The sequence below is a fragment of the Vombatus ursinus genome, unplaced genomic scaffold (assembly GCF_900497805.2).
Source record: "Vombatus ursinus unplaced genomic scaffold, bare-nosed wombat genome assembly UNPS02009205.1, whole genome shotgun sequence".
Lineage (NCBI taxonomy): Eukaryota > Metazoa > Chordata > Mammalia > Diprotodontia > Vombatidae > Vombatus > Vombatus ursinus.
In genome coordinates this window covers 10,732,603-10,740,722 of record NW_020948983.1, presented here as the reverse complement: position 1 = coordinate 10,740,722, position 8,120 = coordinate 10,732,603, and the positions used below count along the sequence as shown (strand labels likewise).

Sequence of the window (8,120 nt, the reverse complement as noted above, 5' to 3'; positions counted from 1 at the left end):
GGGGGGGGGGGGGGGGGGGGGGGGGGGGGGGGGGGGGGGGGGGCGGCGGTTGGGTAGCGCCGCTTCTGTAGAGGAGGAGGAGGAAGGAGGAGGATGGCGGAGTCCGGGCTCTTGACGGTAACCAGGGAGCGCTCGGGCGGGGGGGGGGGGGGCCGGGGGGGGGTGGGACGTCCCCTCCGCCAGCGAAATGGCGGGGGGTACGTCGTGCCCACAGCCCGGAGCCCGAGCCGGGGCCCGGGGGTCTTAACTTGAGGGAAGGGGTGAGGCCTGGAGCTGAGAGGGCAAGCAGGGCTCGGCACGGAGGGCCCCGGAGGAGGCGCCGCCGCCGCTGCTTTGCTGGGCGCCCGGGCCCGGGGAGACTCGGTGCGGGCCCGGCCGCTGCTCTGCGGGGCGGAAAGCCGCTCCCGGCGGCGGGGGCTGGGTCTGACAGCGGTCCGGGCCGGGCCTAGGGAGTCTTCCCGGGACAGCTTCTGGGAGCTGGGGAGCGAGGGGAGCCAGCGGCCGTCGCCGCGGAGGGTGCACGGCGGGCCGGGGGCCCAGCCTGTCAGGGGCAGCCCCCTTGGGGCCGAGGAGGTGGGCAGGTGAGGATCTTTCCTCCCCCCCAAAAGCAAGGCTCTCTTTCCAAAACACACACACACACACACACACACACACACACACACACACACAAAATTACCCAATTCCCCACCCCCAACCCCGCGAAGACAGCCCTCCCGTGGAAGCTCGAGATTGTAAATTTTGGGTGTGTTTTTCTTGTGAAGGGAGTCGTAGGCATCTAGGGCTGCCTCCTTTGGGTATGCCTCCTGGTGCCCAACCCTTGATGGTTAAAAAAAAAATCGCTATTATCATCATTATTATTAGCTAGCGAGTGGGAGCCAAGACCTGGGGTGCTCTGAACTGAAAGAAAGAAAAAAGTAATTGAATAGTAATGCTGGAGACTCTTCAGACATACATACGTACATACATACATACATATATACATATATATACGTATATGTATTTTATCACTACATTCATTGTCTTGCATCTTTTTTCTTCTTTCCTCCCTCCCCTCTGGTGTGCTTGCTCAGGTAGGAAAATAATGACCTCAAAGCAAAATCTTTAATGGACGTGTATGAGAAATGGGCTTAGTTGTTTGAGTGACTGTGTATTTAAAAACAGTTGGGATAAATCCTGCCTCATGGCTCTTGGTGTGTTCATATGTGTATACCCAGGATAAAATTTTTTTTTTTAAAGTTATCAGACCTTGAAATTTGGCTTCTGAATTTTCTGTTTGTTGCTTTGTGTGGAGAGCTAGTGTTTAATGTGAATATATGAGATGGTCCTGTTTTAAAACCTAACTAAACCTCTGTTTCTGGAGATGCTGAAGAAAAAGGAGGTTAGACATGCATATTGTATAGCAGTATCTGCTACAGCATGATGATTACATGACGGTGAATGTTTGTATCTGAACTTATACCTCAGTCATTTTTTGCACTCCTTTAGAAAACAAGAAACTCATTAATCCCTTTGAATCAATATCAGAGTAAAGTTTCATTTTTTTATCTTGTGAAAGCCCATAATTTGTGACTAAAATATAGCACCAACAGAGAAAAATGCTTTTCTATACAGTTTTAAAGAGATTGCTCTCAGAAAAGGAGGAAAAATATTGTGGTTATCTTAACTACGTATGAATGCATACATAAAGACTTAGCTTGTGCCGTACATGATTTGTAGTGTAGACTTGTAATTTTGCAATTTGAATTAATGAGGCAGTGTTTCTTGATGACTGGAATCTGTAGGGATATAGACAATAGACATTTTAATTTCTCCTTTCTGTGTGACATAAGTAGAATTTATGTGAAATCTGTTTCTTACTCATTTGAGCATCAGGTACACTGTAAATTTTTTAAAATGTAGTTATGCATATATGAAGTCAGTCCAGAGACAAAAAAATTATGGTTAGCTTTCACTGCTTTAATTAGTTTGGTTGCACACTATCTAATCTAGATGTTTTCAACCACAAAACTATCTAAATGCCTTTTAACCAGGGATTAAATAAAATATGAGAATATTAATACTTTTTTGAAGAGCTAAATGAAAGAATTGCCTACCTGACTTTCAAAAATGTTTGTTTATTTTTTTGAAAAAAGATCTTTGTCTCAAGATCTAATTTGCATCTTAAAAGACTTAATACAAAATACAGGTTTTCCTTTTTTGGCTACTATAGTTTAAATAGAGTGACCTAATGGAAGTTTTAGTAATGTGAGTCTCTTACTTCTCTTTTGGTTAATGGCTCACAAAATGTATTTAGTAGTTTGCAGTTGATAGTTTTTATCACTGTATTAAAGTTTCAGTAAAGAGGTGGGTTTTGGTATATGTAGCAAATAAAGTGATCATGACACTGCCCACAAGCAGAGTGCCACAGTATTTACATATTTCATGCTATGAAAAGGCAACACTGACTGTAAATTATCTTTGATATACTTTCTGGAATTCTGTTTTAAGAATATTACTGTTTCTTCAGTGGCCTGGGTAGGAACAGATGACTTGTTTTTTCCGTTTTCAGAAACATAGAAACCAGAGTCTGATGTGGAATAACCCCAAAGATAGTTGCTTTTGAATGGCTACTGTTATATTTTTCCCCTTGCCTTACTGATGCATAAGTGGGGGAGGATGAATGAAGTTGAGTTCCTTTGTTTTCCAGACAACTAAATCATGCTAATTGGATCTGCTTTTTTAATATGCTGGATTATAAAAAAATCGGTTGTGATATTTCTCTAGGATGAGTGCCGTGTTCTGTTAACAAAAAAAACTTTGTTGAATTCTTTTTCCATGAGATGTTTTTTCTTTGTATGCTTGTAACTCTAGAATCATGTTTTCTGACTTTCAGAATATACTTTGTGTATATCTGTGTGTGGGTAGGAGGCATGGATCAAATGAAATAATATTTTGAACTTGCTAAACCAGTATCTATTAATAGTATTTTCAATTATTTGGAAATACTCAGATGTTCAGATTTAGTATTTTAGGATCATAGATTTATTATCAAGTACAACCCTCAGATTTTACAGATGAGGAAACAGGCCTAGAAAGGTCATCCAGATAGTGAGCAGTAGAACTGGGATTCTTTCTCTCCACATCTTGCAGTCTTCTTATATTAATTTAAAAAAAATGCATTAATTGATGCTTCCTGGTTAAGTTACTAGGAAAATAAAGTAAAATATTTCCTTGTTGAGGGACTGGCAGGAAAGCTAGGCACAATATAATGTGTGTGCTGTTATATCACCAGATTTACCCTGTAGGCAGGAATCAATATTACTAGAGAGGTAGTAGGTTACTCTACTGGAGGTCTTCATGGAAAAGTTGGATTACCACTACTTGGGTACGTAGTATTAGGAAATTTTTTTTTAAGCAGTTGGGCTTGCCCAGAGTCACACAGCTCATGTCAAGTGTTTGGTTTAAGGTTGGATTTGAACTCAGGTCCTCCTGACTTCAGGGCCAGTGCTCTATCCACTGCGACACCTAGCTGACCCTGTATTGGGAATTTTTGTTCAGGTATTGATTAGACTAAATGTTCTTCCAAGTTGAGATTCTCTGATACTGTGATTCTGATATAGGTTATTAATTAGCGCCTTATAGTAGTTTGAGTATGTAGCTTTTATGTTAATTGCAACCACAACATTTATATCTGCTTTGTTCTTCCAACATCCCTGGTTGTATCTGCTGAAATGTGTAATTTAAAATGATGTTTGGCTTTAGTTACTTATATTTTGTCAGGGAGGTGTCACTGACTTAACATCTTTGTAATTTTATTTTTCTCTATGAGTCTGCTGATAAAAGATATAAAATTGTATTTACATTTTTTCTTAATGTACAAACTTAACTGATGTTGAAGCACTGAAAAATGAAATGGAAATTCCTAGTTTGTTACTGTTGTCCTGTGTGACAACATAGCAAGTTTGAAGTGTGATGGAGATTGGATTTAGCATATGACTAAATGTCTTGGAATATAGCTGATATGAGGTGCCTCAGATTGCAGAGGAAGACTTACAAGTCTGAGGAAATAATATTTAGTTTGTGTCCTATGATACATACTTGCGTTGTTATAAAGTGAACTAGTATTTGAACTGTCTTTTCTCATGGGTTTTTCCCCATGGCATTTTATATTCAGCAAAGTGAATAGGCTTAGTAAAAAAAAAATTCTGATTGCAAAGGATCTTACAGTTTTGGACTTGTTGGTAATATTTGTGCCTCTTGAGAAAGTATGCAGATTCTGGTATCAATATTTTAAAGAGCTAATTAGATTTCCCACCATTTAGCTGATTCTAACATCTCTAAAGATTAGGGACGACTGCAAAGTGCAGTGTATGTTATATGATAAAATTTCCATTTTATGAAAGAATACAGGTATTGTTTTCAGAACTAAAGCATGTTAAAGAGAACCTAAGGATGTCACTGGTGTTAGTGTGAAATCAACCTCCTAGAGCTTTATGAATTTTTTGCTGTTTGGTTTTCAAAGCACTATGAAGGTTCATTTGAAGTAATAGTACCAGTGTTAGTGCTTAATCTCCTAAGAATTTTATTAACTAATTTCATAGTTCACAGAAAGACTGCATGCTTTCCAAGTTTTTCATATGATTGAGTGGAAACTTCCTACCAAAGACTAGAGAGAATATAAAATTGGTTGATTTTATCAGTGAAATTCAAAAGCTCTTTCCATTCTTTATTCAACAGCACATATTTCTGAGACTTTAACAAATCTGGAAGTACTTAAAAGATTAAAATTTTTTGGTTTGTATTTTTTTCTATCTATTTTTGCATTTTTGTATTTCCTAATGTCATTGTTTTGAATAAGCTGATAGCATCCTTAATTTGAACACGTATAGTATTAATGTTTTTGGGGAGCTTTTAAAAGTAAGTTTATTTTTTCATGCATTTGTGATCTGTTCCTCTGCTCACTCCCCCCCCCCCCTTCAGCCAAAAGAATATCTGAAAAAATCCCATTGTCATAGATGTGCATGGTCCAGCAAAACAGATTTCCACATTGGCCATACCTGAAAATATATGTACTGTATGTTTCGATATTTTAAGTTTATTGCCTCACTGGCAAGAGGTGAGTGGTGCATTTCGTCTTTAGTCTTATGGACTCGTGGTTTAGTGTAACAATGATTAGAATTCTAAAGTCTTTCAAAGGTGTTTTTCTCCACAATGTTGTCATTGTATAAATCTTTCTGGTTCTCTTTATTTTGTTCTGCATCAGTTCAGAGAGGTCTTTCCAGCTTCCTTTGAAACCATCTATTTTGTCATTTCTTGTGGCACAATAATATTCTGTTACATACATAAACCATAATTTAATTAGCCCTTCCTCAAAAGACAGCCCCTTTGTTTCCAATTTTTTGCTGCTATGAAAAGAATTGTTATCATATTTTTGTACATGTAGGTCCTTTTCCTTTTTGATTCCTTTCATGAGTGTAAGATGAATAGTTGTATTGTTGTGTCAAAGAGTATGCACAAGGGGCAACTAGGTGGCGCAGTGGATAGAGCACCATCCCCGGATTCAGGAGGACCTGAGTTCAAATCCAGCCTCAGACACGTAACACTTACTAGCTGTGTGACCCTGGGCAAGTCACTTAATCCTATTGCCTCGCTAAAAAAAACAAAAAAAACAAAGAATATGCACAGTTTAATAACTTTTTGGGCAGTTCCAAATTGTTTTCTAGAATGACTGGACCAATGCATAGCTTGAATGGAGCTTTTTTTTAATATTAATGTTTTCTTAATGAACATTATTTCCTATTTAATTTTATTTGAGCCTTCATTAATTTTGAAGGACTACTCTTCTTGTGTAAATGTAAGGAATTTGATTTTTACTTACCTGAATTTTTATTAGATTAAATATCAAGAAGTAGAACATTAATGATAAGTGAGGAATGTTCGAAGCTGAAGATCTGGAAGAGGATAATACAAAATTATTTTTCTTAACTTCTTTTTCAATATTTTATCTTCTCAAACTTGATATTTGTAAACTTTCTCATAGTCCAAGGTAGAAAATGTTTATTATGGAGACATTTTTAGGCTACTATTTGGAGTAAGATGAATGTAATTTTACCTTTTTCTCTTCTTGAAAATTGTTCCTTTTAAAGGTAAGTCAAACTTTGTGATCAATAGCTATGCCACTGGAAGGGTTATAATGACTCCATTGAACTATCAGATTTAAAGGACCTTGGAATCTGGGCATTTTCAGTTGTTTCTCATAAAATATGAATTGATAATGGGTTCCCAGTTAGTTCAAAGGAGCAGCTCTTCCTGAAACAGTGTGTTTTCTTTTTCTTATATTTGCTTTTTTGCATTTGTCTTCCAGTATTTCTCATCTTTCTGTGTAGTCCATGTAGGTATATTAAATGCATAGGACTTAATATTTTCCCTAGCATTTTTTAAATTTAAGCACTTAATTTTTTTTGTTACTGTAATTTTCAAATTATAGTAACACCTGAACTTAATGAACAATATAAACTATATGTAACATGAGTAGGAACCAGGAAGTAAGCCCCCAAAAGACCTCTAAGTAGCCAAAAGTCATAAAGTTCATATAGCAAAGTTCATATGGCTTACTTATTTTTTTCCATTTTTTAAACATTTTTATTTAAAGTTTTGTGTTCCAAATTCTATCCCCCTCCCTTCTTCCCTCCCTCTCTCACTCTTCCTTGAAATAGTAAGCAATCAGATATAGGTTACACATGTGCAATTGTGTGAAACATTTTCATTTAGTCATTTTGTACCAGAACACTCAAATAAAAGAAAAAAAATGAAAGTGAAAAATAGCACACATCAGTCTATATTTAGTCAATATTAGTTCTTTCTCTGGAGGCAGATAGTATACTTTATCATTAGTCCTTTGGGATTGACTTGGATCATTGTATTGCTGAAAATAGCTGTCATTCACAGTTTTTGCTTTTGCCATGTACAGTGTTCTCCTGGTTCTGTTCTGTTCACTTCACTATGTATCAGTTCATGTCTTCCTAGGTTTTTCTGAAATGATTCTGCTTGTCATTTCAATAATATTACATTACAATCACGTACCACAACTTGTTTAGCCATTCTCAAATTGGTGGGCTTTCCTTCAGTTTCCAATTCTTAGCCACCACAAAAAGATCTGTTACAAATATTTTTGTACAAATAGGTCCTTTTGCCTTTTTTGGATGATGTTGAGATATAGACCTAGCACATACAACTTATAGGAAAGCCTTCAGGATTTATTTATCCTTATTTCATATACAGTTATAACACTTTTGCTATCCTAACTTGGAAGCAGTTTAGGAGTTAATTAGGAGAGAAAGCTATTAGAGATAGGTGCATCGGCAGCTCTAAGAGAGGCAGGAAAGATTCAGAAAAACTATAAAAAGCAGGTGATTTGTCTTCTCCCCCCCCCCCCCAATCCTCCAATTTAACATAGGAGCAAAGTGCCCAAAAAGTGTCATCCACCTTCAACTCATAGGGTAGCTCATTTCACTTCTGGATAGGCTTAGAAATACAGCCTCCATCTTTGCAACTTCTACCTTCTGTTCCTAGTTTTGGATAAAACAAATCTTATTCCTCTTTCACATGACAGCACTTAAAATATTTGAAGACAATTATCACTTCTCCCTTAAGTCTTTTCTTTTCCAAAATGATTGTTAATATGGTATAATTTCTAGCTCCCTCACCATCTTGGTCATCCCCCCCCCCACTTTAGGCCATAGGTCATTTGAGTCTTTTCTAAAATGTGGTATTCAGAATGAAATACAATATTCCTTACATGGTCTGACCAGGAAACAGTATAGAAGATTATCTCTATTCTTGTTCTATGTACTTCTGTTAATTCAGCTGAAAAATCACATTAACTTTTTTGATTGCTCATTATGGTGACCCAGTCATTAAAAAGTTCAGTATACTTAGTTTAATAAGGCAAGAAAGTATGGACTACATTTACCAACCAATCAAAATCCTGGTAACTGTTGTCTGTAGACCTGCAAGTCCCCTTCTTTCCTCAGTGAATTCGGTACCAGGCTCACAATTTTTCTCTTTTCAACTCCTGTCCTCATACTAGGGGACCTCTCTCTCTCTCTCTCTCTCTCTCTCTCTCTCTCTCTCTCTCTCTC

At 37.6% G+C, this 8,120-nt stretch overlaps 1 protein-coding gene across 2 annotated transcripts in view; it reads left to right on the top strand.

Moving 5' to 3' along the window:
• Positions 1 to 8,120, top strand: part of SHOC2 (SHOC2 leucine rich repeat scaffold protein) — a 145,319-nt gene that overhangs the window by 887 nt on the left and 136,312 nt on the right. Inside the window, exon 1 of one of the 2 annotated variants that reach the window (XM_027851602.1) lies at positions 59 to 117. The exons of the other annotated variant lie outside the window; for it this stretch is intronic. The gene's annotated coding sequence lies outside the window, so the exon portion shown is untranslated. Of the gene's footprint in view, positions 1 to 58; positions 118 to 8,120 lie in introns of those variants that run through there. 2 annotated transcript variants of the gene reach the window in all.